Genomic DNA, 16,190 nt, shown 5'->3' with positions numbered 1-16,190 from the left:
ACACTATCATTTACTAAGTAGTAAAAATGGATGCAATTAATGCATTCAGTATCATATCCACATGGACTAGTGATTACTTTACATAATTGTTGTACAATAAAACTTAGAAATGTAGAAAATTGATGAGGTAAACAATGTCGTGATAATGTAATTATAAACAAAATAAACTTGATAAGGATTACAACGTACGTAAATGGAATCATGGATATGTTAGGCAAAATATTATGAAACGTCAAACAATAACATGCAATTAACAATGTTGTAGCAACATGATTAATGTGTCTAGCATTAACTTTGCAAGTTATTCCTCTTTTAAAGGTATTCACTAAACTTACAAAGACAAAATATATCTCTATATTAATCCAAACAAACTTACTAACAATGGTACAACAAAATAGTAAGTAAAATCTATTTTATGCTAAATGGTGCTCTTATAGACGCTGATGATACTCATAATGTAACTTAACTCTTGACATATTAATGGGCAATTAATATTTCTACAAACAAGCCAAATAAATAAAGCTCAAGTAACACCAATTAATGCTACTAATTCAAAGTGAATAAACATGAAATTTATCAAATATATTCAAATATAATATCCTAGCTTAATATCCCAAAATAAAATAAAAGTATTTCATCTTTAAAAAATAAAATCTTCCTTCTCAAGTTCTATTCCAAGTTGCTAAGATGAAGCCCAAATCGATCATCGACTATCACTCTCATGGGAATAACTGTTCCACGTTCAAACGTTTCTCTCCCTGATAGATTCAAGACTCTATGGCTAGTGGAGAAAAGAAAGAAGATAAAAAGTAGAATGGGAAAATTAATGGAAAAGAAGAGATGGTGTAAAAAATGTGAAAGTTAGCCCTATTTATAAGCCCTGAAGGTTACAGTATCCTCCAATAGGAAAAATATGATTTTTCTTTTATTTTCCAGCCATTTTAAATTGTAATAAATAATTATCCTATTCCAAAAAATTAAATAATTGGTTGGTGAGTCATCAATTACTGTAGAAATGGCTCTACAATTTTGTCTCGCATAGCTCACAGTAATGCCTATAGCATCAGACAATGTTACAACATCAGAATAGTAAATTCATAGAAAAATCATCATAATTTGTCTGATAAATACCAACTCACTTTCAATATGCAAATTATGTAAAATAAATCTAAATACGATCCTAAAATGCTAAAGTGTAAGTGTGTCCTAAGTAAAAAGGCTCTAAATAATAGCTCATTTAGAGAGTTATCAATTCTTAATCACCCCAAGCTTCGCTCTATCTACATCAATTTCTTACTGCGAGATTTTATACCTTAGAACAATCCTTTATACCACAATGAAGTGACACTTCTCCCAGTTCAACACCATGTCAACTTCTTCACATCTCTTCAGCACTTTAGCCAAATTACCAAGACATGAGTAGAAGTCATCTCCAAAATCTAAAAAATCATCTATGAAGATCTCAAAAAATTCTTTTACCATTTTTGAGAATATAACTAACATACATATTTGGAAAGTAGCTAGAGTGTTTCTAAGTCCAAAGGGCATCATTCGAAAGGCATAGGTTCCATAAAGACATGTGACGGTAGCTTTTTTTTGGTCCTCTGATGTTATAAAAATTTAGTTGTTCCTTGAGTATATATCAATGAAACAATAAAAATGGTTTGCTTGTCAACCGATCTAGCATTTAATTGATGAATAAGAGAGGAAAATGGTCTTTCTTGGTAGCCTTGTTAAGATTCATATAGTCCATTTAGATCTTCTATCCCGTTACTATGTTGATGGGTAAAAGCTCATTATCCTCATTGTTTATTATGGCAACACCTCATTTCTTGGGTACGCACTGTACAAGGCTAACCTATGATCTATCTAATATGGGATAAATAATTTCAGTGTCCAACCCCTTAAGTATCTCCTTCAGCATCACCTTTTTCATGGCTAGATTAAGCATTATTTATGGTTCAATGGAATTGACGTGGCACTCATCAAGCAAAATTTTATGTATACAAATTATATGGCTTATTCCCATCAAATCAATAATAGTCCAACCTAAAGCCATTTTATGTTGAGCTAAAATATATATTAGACAAATTTCTTGTTCATGCTTAAAACTAGTAGCAATAATCAAAGGAAAAGTTTCATTAGAATCCAAATATGTATATTCAAGGTGTGAAGATACAAGTGTTGACTCTAATGTGGGTGGGTACTTGAGTGAAGGTTTAGAGGGAGTAAATTCAGGAAAATCCAAGGGGTCAAATAATGTGCATGGTCTAACTATGAGTAAGATAGGTTGTCGCACTTTGGATATTCCTTGTGCTCCTCGTTATCTTCATCATCAAGTTGCAATAAATTGCTGCAACATAAGTCTATAGCTTTTTATTCCATAATAGATTCCACATCATTAAGGAACTGACACTCCTCAAAATCATCAACATATTTAAGGGTGTTAAAGCATTAATTGTTACCCTCTGGTTAGCCACTCTCATGGTGAATTCTCCTTCTTTGAAATCAATTAAAATTCGTCCAATAGCTAGAAATGGTATCCCAAAATGATAGGTGTATTTTTATGATCTTCACAATTGAGAATAAGAAATTTAACTGGGAAAATAAATTGATCCATTTTTACAACTACATCTTTTTTTTGAAAGGGTTATAACTACATTTTTCATCCTTCTTTTAGGAAAAATTTAGGATCAGTCTACCAATTACAAAAATACCATGATAGACTTTGCATATCTCATATCCATCTTAATAAACATCGATTTGAGCATAAGGTTTACACTAGCTCCAAGATCACAGATAGCTATTTCCACATAATTATTGCCTATTGAGCATGGGATTATGAAGCTACTAGGGTCTTTTAACTTAGATAGCAAACTGTTAAGCACAACCAAACACTCTGTTGCTATGGTGATAGTTTTAAACTCCCTCACCTTACTATTCTTGGTAAGTATATCCTTGAGAAATTTAGCATGTGTAGGAATATGATATGGCCTCTAGAAATGGGTCATTTATGTACAGTTGATTCAAAATTTCTACAAATTTCTTGAATTGAAGGTCTTGATTTTGTTTTATTAATCTTTGGGGGAAGGATAGTGGGGGTCTAATTTCTTTAGTTGGGGTTTATCTTTTATTGTGATAATATCTTGGGTTCCATCATTAGCTTCATTTTTGAACCCTCATCCTTGTTCTTCATAGGAGATAAATCCCCTTACAACAAAGATTCTTTATACACAATCTCAGGAGTCGTATCATCGAGTTTCACCCTGTTCCTTGCCTTGAGCTTCAGTGACTTCAATATCACTATATAGATTGTTTTTCGAACATGCAAAGCTTGGGAGGTTTTCCCCATTTGGGTTTCCAAAGCATTTAAAGAAGAACAATGACTTTGTAGTGGTGCTCCTTAACTTTTTATAATTACAACATGATCTTGAAAAATAGGTTTTATGGTTGTCATGAAGTCTTGGAAAGTGGCTTCCAAAGAGTTATAATTTGATGAACATGTTGAACCATTGTTGTTTTTTATTGTAATTTTTTTTGAAAATATGAGGGTTTAGTCATATTGAGTTGTCGATTAGAGTTTCTAGTATTGTTGTTTCCTTGATTTTCCCATGAAAAAATTAGGATACTGACGCCATCATAGGTTATAAGTGTTTCGAATAGCGGTTGTTGCTGCTCCTAATGTAGTTCCTCATGGAGTTGCTAGACTCGTAGTTTTTAGAGCATTCACTAAAATGATGAGTTTTATTGCAAAAAACACAAGAGGAACTTACAACTTTCACTTCATTAACTTCACTAGGACAATGAAGATTATTCAAAATATTGGTAATGACTGATAATTGAGTTGAGACAAAACCCTTCTTAAGTCTTCCTCATTGTTCATAATAATGAAGAAGGAAATTGGTAATTGTTGTTCGTAATCTTGTCAAAGATATCAAATGTTTCTTCAGATGACTTATCCAACAACGTGCCATTTGCTAAGACATTCATCATCAACTTTGTTGGAGCATTTATGTTGTAGACACCCATTTTGTCTGAGTTTTAACTATTATTATTATTATTATTATTATTTATCTTTTCTTTTTGTTGGCCCAAGCCAAAATATATCAAGCCCAATAAGCACCAAAACTAACCAACCCAAATTCCTAACCTAATCTAACGCTAACCCTAGGTTTTCCAGCTCCCAACACCGTCGCCAGAGTTAATCCCGTCGTCGACGGAGCTTATCGCCACTAATAACATCTGCATCGCCTCTAATGTTACCCAAACCAAAAAAAAAACAAGAAAAACAATGAGAAATCAATCCAAATCAAATTTAACCAATAAACCCATTAAAAAATATAATAACAACAACCAATCTCTAGAAAATCTGAGAGCCATACCCGAAAAATCCGGGATCCCAACCGTGACGCATTCTCCTATCAACCAAATCCCCATAGCCATCATTACTATGACCAACCCACAACCAAACAAGGAGGTAGTAGTATTAAAAAGAAAGGAGAGAATAAAATGAGGAGATTGAGACGAGGAGATCAAGAGAGAAACCGAAAATAAGAGCAAATAGAGCAACTTCTTTTTCAACAAAAAAAAGGAGAAAAATAAAAAGAAAATTATGTGGAATATGTAATATATATATATATATATATATGTCTCCCTATAGAGGAATCAAGGGTTTTCTTCGAAAGAAACCCCTTCCATATGTTTGTTTCGTCATTCGACAACCCTTAGTTGAAATGAAATATGAAAGGTTTCATGTAGATCTACGCTTCTTGATATTTGTGTATAGTTTACGAAACACTTTCATGTATAAATTGATATTATACTAAATACTAAATTTTAAATATTATTTGTTTATAATATTATACATTATTTTACATATTATATCGATGTATTCATATACGCATGATTTTGTTCCCTTTTAATTTGTTGTTTATTTAATTTAGGCATTGATTTATTTGGCTTAATGTGTATTTTTACTATGATATTTATTTGCCTTATTTACTTTCTGCTGTAATTCATTAACCATGATATGCATTCTTTTAATCTCTCCATTTGTATATTCACACTTTAATTTGTATGTGAATACGTGGAAATGTTATATGTTTAAATATTTGCTATAGTGGTAGATAATAATTTAATATTTTAAGCTATTATGATTGGCGGATTTTATGGTATACATTTTTATAGGCATTTATATATACATATATCGTGCATGTTTCCCACTTACCAAAACCATATATGGTATATTATATTAAATGTTTTTATGTGTATTACGTGAGGAGCCCACCTTTGTGCCTTAAATACACATATATTTGCTTTTCACCCATGACCTACATTCATTTTTTCTATGGCAACTCTTTATTTCCTTGTTAATTTACTTTTTTTTTAAATTAATGTCTAAATGCATGTGTATGTAGTAAATATATTTTGTATGTCGTTTCATGGAAGTAATTGTATATATGTGTTATATTATTAACCTTTGTATGTTAAGTATAATATAATATAATAAATATTATTTCGTTTGTTGATATTAATTATGTGATTTTTATATACTTTCAAATAATATGTATGTAAATATATTTTGTTTGTACATATTGCTCTTGGGTTTATTTTAAATTGACATGTATCTTACCCTCACGTGCATTACTCGAATCTCATTAAAATAATTTGACTAAGGGTAATATCCATTTATTTTGAGATTGAGAGAAATGATTGTCTTGAGGAATAAGAAAGTAAATTTCATTAGTCTTAAAATAAAAGGGTAATAAAGTCACTTGAAACAATCATAAAATTAATTTCATTTAAAATTTGGGACTGAGAAAAATATTATGTTCTTATAATTAAATTCACCGAGAAAAGATTGTTAGATTGGATCTAAGGTTTGACCTCGATGTCTTTAAATAATTGAATATTCTTATTCTCAATAAAGGTTTGTAAAATAGTTAATTAATTGTATTCGTTTGATGTATGCATTTAAGTTTTATCTTACTTTGTATGTGTTTAAAAAAGGGGTCCCAAATTAAACTACATTCGAATTTATAAGTTTTATTGCAAGAACAACTAATTAATTAACTAGGTACTGATTTAGGGCGCCATTGGGTGCTAATCCTTCCCCACGTGTAATCGACTCTTAAACCTTCTTTTTTTGGGGAAATGAATTTATGGTTCAACAAAGACTGGTTTCATTTTTTATCTTTTAATTTATTTTTTCTAAATTTATTTTAAAAGGTAATTTCTTTAGGTATTCGACCTACCTAACCCAAAGGTCGATGACAACTCCAAATTTGTTTTCTAATCCTAAGTTTTAATTAAGTAGGTTTGATTCCCTCATAGCCTAAAAACCTTAATGACTATTTCGACATATACACCATTTTAAAACATGATGACTTACGTCAAGTCATAGAATCCATGGTTCATGCACTTACATAAAAGACCTTTGTACATTTCTCAACTCTCATACATAGACTCGTTATCATCTTGAAGAAAGGAAGAAATATCATTCCTAAGATGGATATTCATATTGAGTGGATTATACCACATAAAAAAGCTCTAGCATAATTCAATCCATGATTCCATCAAGCCAGAAGGTACTCCACTCAACCATGCTCTTGCTCGGTCTCGCAAAGAGTAAGGAAATAACTTTAACTTTATCACATACTTATGCACACCTTGTTGTCTAAAAGAGTTACACATTTCTAAGAATGCACAAATATGATTAGGGATGGCAACGGGCTGGGTTCGGGCTGGGTATTGGTCCCCCCGTCCCCGTTTAAAAAACCCGTACCCGTCCCCGCTTAAAAACAATGGGGATTTAAACGGGGATCCCCATCGGGTAATCGGGGAAAACCTCAGGGAAACGGGTATCCCTGTTTAGCATAAACAGTTATTTAAATGGGTATCTGGTCGGGTATATATATTTAAATTAAATATATAAATATTATATATATTTTTTAATTTAAATTAAATTTATTAATATTATATATATATATATATATAATTATTTTTAATATTTATCGGGTTGAGTATCGGGTCGGGTATCGGGCCGGGTAATCGGGGCGGGGATTACTAAACTCGTCCCCATCCCCGTTTAACATAAACAGGTTTTTCCCATCCCCGTTTAGCATAAACAGTTTTTCCCCGTCCCCATTTAATTCGATTTTCAGTTTTCCCTGTCGGGGTTCAGATTTTTTTACCATCCCTAAATATGATACCTAGCATCCTCATGAGGCGCACTACCAAACTGTCAAATCGAATTCGACATTGAACATCATGAGATTGAGCTCGAAGTGGGCTGTCTGGATCTCTAGAGCTATAATGGTTGGGTTGAGATTATCCAAAATAAGGTTAAGGTGATCTCTAATGGGTCGTGCTTGAATTACAACTCCATCATTGTGAATTGCTATAGCATTAGGATCTTCAGAATCATCAACTTGATTTTGACCTTCTCTATGCATGGTTCTTTGAGCATGACATATTTGATAAAATAATATTTCAATATCAGGTTTAATAGGTAATAATGGTTCTCCAAGTCTTCCTTGGGTCATACAACAGCAAGACACTTGGATAATATAAACAAAAACAAATAAATATCTACAATAAAAAGAAAATAAATAGTGTAAAGCATAAACTTAAAATCACCAATTGCCAATCCCTAACAATGATGCCAAAAACTTGTTGTGTATGTAAATGTAATGCATAATGCAGTTAAAATTAAGTAATAATAGTGATGGATTGGAGGGAAATTAATATAAGTGAATGTAGTCAAAATGTAACAAAAGTATTGTGATTAAAGTGATATGAACAAGTGTTACAAATGATGTAGGAAAAATTATTAGAACTGGGATTCACAAGATAAACCAACAAAACCTCACACGTGTTGAATACTTAAGAAGAATAAAAGGTTGAGTTTACTATGGATTACTATGCTTTGCCCTAAGAGAAGCCTAGCAACCTACCATTAATACACTGCTAGACAGAGTTTACAAAGTTGTCTCTCCATTATCTCTTGCAAGAAATTAACAATAAAATACTAAAGAAATATATCTCTGTTTGAACCCTAGCAAGTTTATATCTATGAATCCCTACTCTTTTTAGTCATTGAAACCTTATTTTATCTCTAAGGTGAGTTAGGATTAGGCTTCTCAACTCAACCCCATTATTCATGTATATCTAATTTAACTCTCTTGATATTAAGCACCTTATTAGGTTATAGTCATCTCTTGTAGGCTCTTACTAACCTAAGCAAGTAAAATAATGAATAAAACATGTATTAACAGAAAATTTTAAGACATCATTTAAGCAAAATCATAATAAACTCACATCAATCTAAATCAAATCATTGTTGGACAAGAAACATACATAGTTAAACATTCAATAAATATCCTAAAAGAAATGGTAAATAACAAAAGAGAATAAACAATGGTAAATAGAACTCTTTTGTTTCCATGAGTTGAGCTGAGCCTTGCTAGTTTCTCTAAAAGACTACGTGATATCCCTTCAAGCATTCAACAATAGAGGTTGTCCCACAAAGAAGAGAAAAAATAGTTGCATTTTTATCTATCTTATCTCATTAAATCTCAGCATGCCTTTCATTTTCTTTATACAGTGGGGTTTCCTAGGGTTTTGTGTAATCACTTATTTGCTGTGCCATAGGGAAATATTTCTTTCACGTGTAAGGAATACATTTAGTAGAGAACCACAAGTGCTAAATAAAAATGTTTCTCTTTCTTCTTTTAGCTCCCAAAAAATGCTATCAGCAATTCGCTCCCTGATTGCCCATGCAAATGCCACGACAATCTACCACTTCAAGTCCTTCCTTGTAAACCTACACAAATCACCACCAAGAAACTACCTTTCCCTCATCAAAGCATTATTTAATGGATAATTGAAACCAACAAGAAAACCCCACCAAAAGCATAAAAACCTAAAATGGTGTTTCCTACGTCAATAAAATGCATATATGGTGTTTCTCATGTTGGAAAAATATACTACTGCAAAATGAGGCGTTAGCACTGATTGGAAAATATTAAATAAAAATATTCAATCAGAATGATAATCATGTCATGGTAATCCACTGCCTTAGGATCAAATTCACCTTAGTGTATGTAATCGCTACAATGGATGAACAACCCCTGAGGTTAACACGGCTCTCCAATAATTCGTACACCCGAAAACTGAAGTGAACTTAGATGGTACTGCCCTTCTCTCAACTCAAACGAACACACTAAAGATGAAGAGTGTTTCAAAGTAAATGTTGGCTTACGATATCTAAAAGTGAATGATCCATTATTTATAGGTTAAATAGTGAGGGAAAAATAGTCACTTCCAAATCACAATTTAGTTATATTAACCATAGAATTAACATCCTTTAAAAGATAGTTACAAATTGAGCATTACCAACATTCCCCCGCTAATGTAAAAGAATTTTTTCGTAAAGATGAGAGCAATGAAGTTAAAACACAAGATGAGCAATAGTGAGATTAGTTGCTTAAGAACTAGTGAACATATCTTGAACTAGTACATAGTGATGATGAACAATCCTTTTCTTAGATAAGTGAAACTAGTCTTGAACTTTCTAGATAACGGTAAACCCATAGCACACAACTAACCCTTTCATCCATTAAAGTCCTCGATGTCTCTACAAAGAGTATATACAAAAGCATATTGATAACTCTGTAAAAAGGTCATATTTGGGGCCTTTTCACTTAAGTTATTGACTATCTAAGAGTACATTTAGGATCATATAGATGCATTTAGAAACATATAGTTGCATGTGGTGGAATTCTGTTTGTCGCGGCATTTTATTTTGTAATCAATACTGCTTTATGAGAAAGGTGTTTGTTTAGTGATATGCAGGATTTGGGAGCAAGGAAGAGAAAAAGGGAAATGTCGTGACATAAGGAGACTGCTGAGTAGAATGCAAATGTCGAATCAGTTGGAATTTCGAGAGTGATCAAAATGAAAAAAGATATTTTTAAAGCCAATTGTCCCTATCTTCACGTGATCTCTACGCATGAGGAGACACATGCCTCGAGGGGATCATGCTCTGCTGCTGTTGATCTTGTCGTGCCTCTACTCGCTATAGCATGATCTTATCAAGTACTTAGTCACCCACCCAAGTTGGACCATTACCAGCTACCCAAGGGACCACTGCCAGCTCTGCCCAACCTTCACGTGAATGAAGCATGATTTGGGGTATCCTAGGAATTTCAACATAAATTCATAGGTTAAACCCCCTATAAAAAATGGATGAAGCCACAATGGTGTAGAGACTTTACACACGTTGGCTTGATCTTATTTTCAAAGAGAAAAAGGTCTTTCATTTTTCTGTCAATCCTATTTGCCGTGGAATTTCTCCGTTGACAAGCTAGAGGGAGTGGCATTCTAGGCGTCCGAGAGGAGCTAGTTCGCTGTGACAGTCCGTGGTGGCCGAGGGAAGCTCTGGAAGTGCACGTCGAAGGCTTTTCCTCATTTCCTTTTCTCTTTGCTTTCATTATTTATCATTTGGGTTGTAAGGAAGGGATTAACTTGCTTTGTGCTTACTTATTTCGAACCCACCATGAACTAATCCTATTTGATGGGAGTTTATTTTGGATATTTAAGATTTGCTTTAATGAATGGTTGTTTTTCTATGTTATTATCTGTTTTGTTTATGAAGCTTAGTGCCTTAAGCTTGTAGGAGCTATGAGTGTAACCATTCCTTAGGAGATTACTTAGTGTTTGAGATAGTGTCTAGGTAGCACATCCTTAGTGTTCGAGAAAAACTGGGGAGGAACCATATAAGCAAGGGGTTCTAGATAGTAACTAGGCCTAATCCACTTTAGAGATAAGGCTAGGATTTCATTCGACTAAAAGGAGTTGTGTATGAACGATAGGCAAGATTTTAATGTTGTCGCAAAAAGGTATTGCCGAGACATATCCTGTTATCTGGACTAATAGGATCACTGCAGGGGCTAACGCCAACCGGTTTTGCCAAGGCATCTTAAATCTGTCGAGTCCCTCAACTAGAGATAGCATAGAGCACCCTTAGTAGACTCTGTCGGGCAGATAAGGCATAGAAGTAAGACCATTTTGAGAAGTAGACTTAGATTTTCTTAAGTGACTCCAATCATTCATTCCCATAGTAGTTTGTCGTGTGAGGAAGTTAAAGTCCTAGTAATCAAATCCTATATTTACATTTTATTTTGCCTTTACATTTCCATTTGTTTGCACTCAACACAATTTAATTTGCCAAGAAATTTCCATCCAATTTGCCACAACATATCCATTTTCTACCATATTACCATCATTCCACTTCCACAACATCCATTTCATTTTGCCACAACATTATCATTTGTACATAACATCACTAACTTTACTTAGGTGACATAGTAAAGCCCTTTGATTGAACTTATCAATTTCCTCCAATCCCTGTGGAGACGATACTCACTCATCACTATATTACTTGTTCGATTGTGTATACTTGCATATATTTCCGCACACATATATAGTACTCACAACCAGCGGGTAAGTTTTTGGCCCCGTTGTCAGAGATTGGCAACTGAAAGTTAATTTGTTTTATCATAGCATTTGTATTTTACTTTTTTATTTTTTTATATAATTTTACTTTTTATTTTCCTTATCTTTTTCAGGTTTTTCTCGGTGTATGACCAGAAGACATACGAATGAGCCATTAGAACCAGTAGAACCTTAGATCGAGAGGCTTTTTAGGCAAAGATTATATGCTCAACGGGAAAATATGTATCAAATTAGAAATCAAGGCATTGGTCATAAGGAAGATCAGAATGTCGAGGCAACTCCAAATTCTGGGAATACAACCAGACCTCGTGCCATTCGAGATCACTTAAACCTAATCTTGGATGACTTAAATCCTGGAATTATGGCACCATAAATTCAGGCAGCCCACTTCGAGCTCAAACCTGTCATGTTCAATATGTTGAATTTCATAGGGCAATTTGGGGGCATGCCAAATGAAGATGCCAGACAACATATCCGTAACGTTTTGGAGGTGTGTGATTCTTTTTGTCAACAAGGAGTGAAAGAAGATGTATTAAAGTTAAAGTTATTTCCATATTCTCTACGTGACCGAGCAAGGGCTTGGTTGAGTGGCGTTCCAGCAGGTTCAATGGAGTCCTGGACTGATCTGTGCAAAAAACAATTTGCTACGGTATAATCCTCTGAACATGAACACCCAACTGAAGAATGACATCGTCTCTTTTCATCAAGCTGATGATGAATCAATGTATGAATACCGGGATCGGTATAAAGGATTGCTTCGTAAATGTTTGAATCATGATTTTCAAGATTGGACGCAAGTGGTGATGTTCTATAATGGAGTTAATGTGCCCACGAGGATGATGCTAGATGAAATGGGACATTACTGGACAAATCACCTGAAGTGGCATTTGACATTCTGGATAGGATTTCCATCAATAATTATCAATTTCCATCTACAAGGCTTCGACTTAGGCAAAAATCACATGGAGCATTCGAGCTAGACACTAAGGATACGGTGTCTGCCCAACTTTCTTCTATCACCAATATGTTGAAGAATTTGCAAAGACCAAGTGAGATGAGAGAAGTAAAGGCAGCCAATTCAGCATGTTTATTATGCCACGACAATCACCATGAGAGTGAGTGCCCGACCAAAAAAATCCATCAATTATGTGGGAAAATATAATCGAGGCAACAACAACCCCTATTCTAACACATATAATCCTGAATGGCGTCAACATCCAAACTTTTCATGGGAAAATTAAGAAACCAGTAATGCTAATCAACCAGTTCGGCAGCAGAATTTCAATGACTCCCAAAGTTTTAAAACGAATATGCCATGGCATAATTCTCACAAGGGAGGGCCATCTTCATCTAACACAAGTTCTTTGGAGGCCACAATGCAAGATTTCATAGCAACTATGAAGACCATACTGCAAGACCACGCAACCTCCATCAAAAACCAAGGAGCTCTACTTCAGAGCCATAATTCATCTCTGAGGGCATTGGATGGTCAGGTTGGTCAAATTATCGCGGCATTAGAAGAACGTCGACCAGGACATCTTTCGAGTGACACTGAAGTCACAAAACCTCATGGAAAAGAATAATGCAGTGTGCTAACTCTACGGAATGGTACCCAAAGCATTATCGAAGACAAGTTTGGAAGAAGATCGAAGAATGATTCACCCCCTGTAATCGTGCAAGCTGAGCAAGAATTATTGGAAGAAGCACTAGTGGAAGAGGATAAGGATGAGGTTTCATCAAGTAAAGAGACTGAGGGAGCAAACAAAAATACCAAGGCAAATACTATTCTCACTCCGTCAGTACAAGAAGTCAGACCCCCACCTCCTTTCTCGAAAAGACTGAAGAATCATAACGAGGATATTCAATTCAAAAGGTTTATTGACATTATAAGTCAACTTCATATCAATGTTCTTTTTCTGGAAACTATGGAGAAAATGTCGATATATTCTAAATTCCTCAAGGAGATTGTTACCAAGAAGAGAAAGGCTGAGCAGTACGATAGGAACATGTTCGTAAAGGCATGATCCATGCCGTTTTATCATTCCATGTTCGATAGGAGACAAATATGTTGGAAAGGCATTATGTGACCTTGGCTCAAGCGTGAACTTGATGCCTAAGTCAATTTTTATAAAGCTTGGAATAGGAAATGTGAGACCTACCTCTATCATCTTGCAATTAGTTGATCATTCACATGTTTATCTCGAAGGGTGAATCGAAGATGTCATTGTACGGGTTGACAAGTTTTTATTTCCAATTGACTTTTTGATTCTAGACTGTGAGGTCAATGCCACAACACCCATTATTCTGGGGAGACCCTTTCTAGCTACTGGTCGCATTCTTATCGACTGCGAGAAGGGTGAGCTGACCATGAGACTAGACGACCAATATGTCACTATAAAATGTCTTTTGATCTCTCAAATACATGGATGATTCTGAAGAATGCCAGAGCATTTTAGAAGTTGATTAATTTATAGCAAGAGAAGTAAATCAAGTTTACCATGACATTTTCATTCAGCTCAAAACTGATGAGAGGCTATTTGAATACTTAAAGGCCGAAGAGCCTAATGGTTTTTCTGTCGAAGAGCATCAGGCTAGCTTCCTCATAGCTAGCCCATGTATGCATTTTGAACCTTTGAATTTTGAAAAGTTTGTTCCTCTTAAGCCTTCATTACAGTATGCTCCTACCCTAGAGCTAAAAAATTTCCTCTGCCCTTATTCCTAACCAAGAATATAGTTTGTTAAGTGTTTTGTCATAGCACAAGAGAGCGTTAGGAAGGACGATAGCGGATCTAAAGGGAATAAGTCCAACCATTTGCATGCACAAAATCATGCTGGAAGAATGCCATGGCAAATCCATAGAACCGCAACGAAGGTTAAACCCAATCATGAAGCAAGTTGTGATGAAAGAAAATCTCAAGTAGCTTGACGCTGGAGTGATTTACCCCATCTCTGATAGTTCTTGGGTGAGTCCCGTCTAATGCGTACCAAAGAAGGGAGGCACGACCGTAGTGACAAGTGAAGGCAATGAGTTACTACCTACACGCACTGGAAATATGCATGGACTACCGTAAACTCAACAAGTCCACCAAGAAGGATCACTTCCCTTTGTTGTTCATCAATCAAATGTTGGATCGACTAGCTGGTAAGATATATTACTATTTCTTGGATGGATACTCGGTGTATAATCAAATTGACATCGCACCAGAGGACCAAGAGAAATAAACGTTCATGTGTCCTTATGGAACTTATGCTTTTCGAAGAATGCTTTTTGGACTCTGTAATGCCCCGGTAAATTTTCAGCGCTGCATGCAAGCCATATTTTCTGACATGGTTGAGGATTTTCTAGAAATTTTTATGAATGACTTCTCTGTGTCTGGAGATGATTTTGAAAAATGCCTCGTCGATCTGGTAAAGATACTCAAACGATGTGAGGATGTTGATCTCGTGCTGAACTGGGAAAAGTGTCACTTTATGGTGACTGAAGGCATTGTTCTAGGACATAAGATCTCTAAAAAGGGAATTGAAGTGGACAAAGCCAAGATCGAGGTGATCAAAAAGCTACCCCTGCCAACTTCTGTCAAGGGCATTAAGAGTTTCCTTGGACATGTTGGGTTTTATAGATGATTCATCAAGGACTTCTCCAGTATATCCAAGCCCTTATGTACCCTACTTCAACAAAATCAGACATTCGTGTTCGATCAAAATTGCCATGACGCACTCAATGAGCTAAAACGAAGACTTATCTCCGCACCTACCGTTCGAGTTAATGTGTGATGCAAGTGATTTTTCCGTGGGAGCTGTGCTTGGGCAACGTAGAGGTAAAATTTTCCATGTTATATATTATGCTAGTCGTACCTTGAATGAGGCACAATTGAACTATATTACCACTGAGAAATTATTGCTTGTCATGGTATTTGCATTTGATAAGTTTAGGTCATACTTGATAGGCACTAAAGTCATTGTTCACACTGATCACTTAGCTATAAAATACTTAATGAACAAGAAAGATGTCAAGTCTAGACTTACTAGGTGGATATTACTACTGCATGAATTTGAATTAGAAGTAATCGATAGGAAAGATACTGAGAATCATGTTGCATATCATTTATCTAGGCTAGAGAACATTTCAGAATGCGATGACATTTTTTATATTAAAGAGGAATTCCCTGATGAGAAATTTTTATATGCCACGGCAATTCCATGGTATGCTGGCCTTTTAATTTTCTTGTTAGTGGTGTTTTTCCTTATTAATTGAATAGTTAGGGTAAGAAGAAGTTTTAGCATAATGCCAATTTCTATTTTTGGGACGAGTCATATTTGTTTAAACAATGCGCCGATCAAATGATTCAACGATGTGTCCCTGAAGAGGATAAACGAGACATTTTACACCATTGCCACACAATATCCTGTGGAGGGCATTATGGAGGTTCGAGGACTGCTACTAAGGTCCTCCAATCAAGCTTTTATTGGCCTTCACTATTTAAGGATGCTCACGAATTTTGCAAAGAATGTGATAGATTCCAGCGCACTGGGAACATTTCTAGACGACACAAAATTCCATTGTAAAATATTTTGGAGATAGAGCTCTTTGACGTTTGGGGCATTGATTTCATTAGAGACTTGTATATTTTGCTTGTTGTGGACTATGTATCCAAGTGGGTTGAAACGATTGC

This window comes from Hibiscus syriacus, unplaced genomic scaffold (genome assembly GCF_006381635.1).
Source record: "Hibiscus syriacus cultivar Baekdansim isolate YM2019G1 unplaced genomic scaffold, ASM638163v2 tig00002840_pilon, whole genome shotgun sequence".
NCBI classification, from domain to species: Eukaryota; Viridiplantae; Streptophyta; class Magnoliopsida; order Malvales; family Malvaceae; genus Hibiscus; species Hibiscus syriacus.
This window is presented reverse-complemented; position numbering follows the sequence as displayed.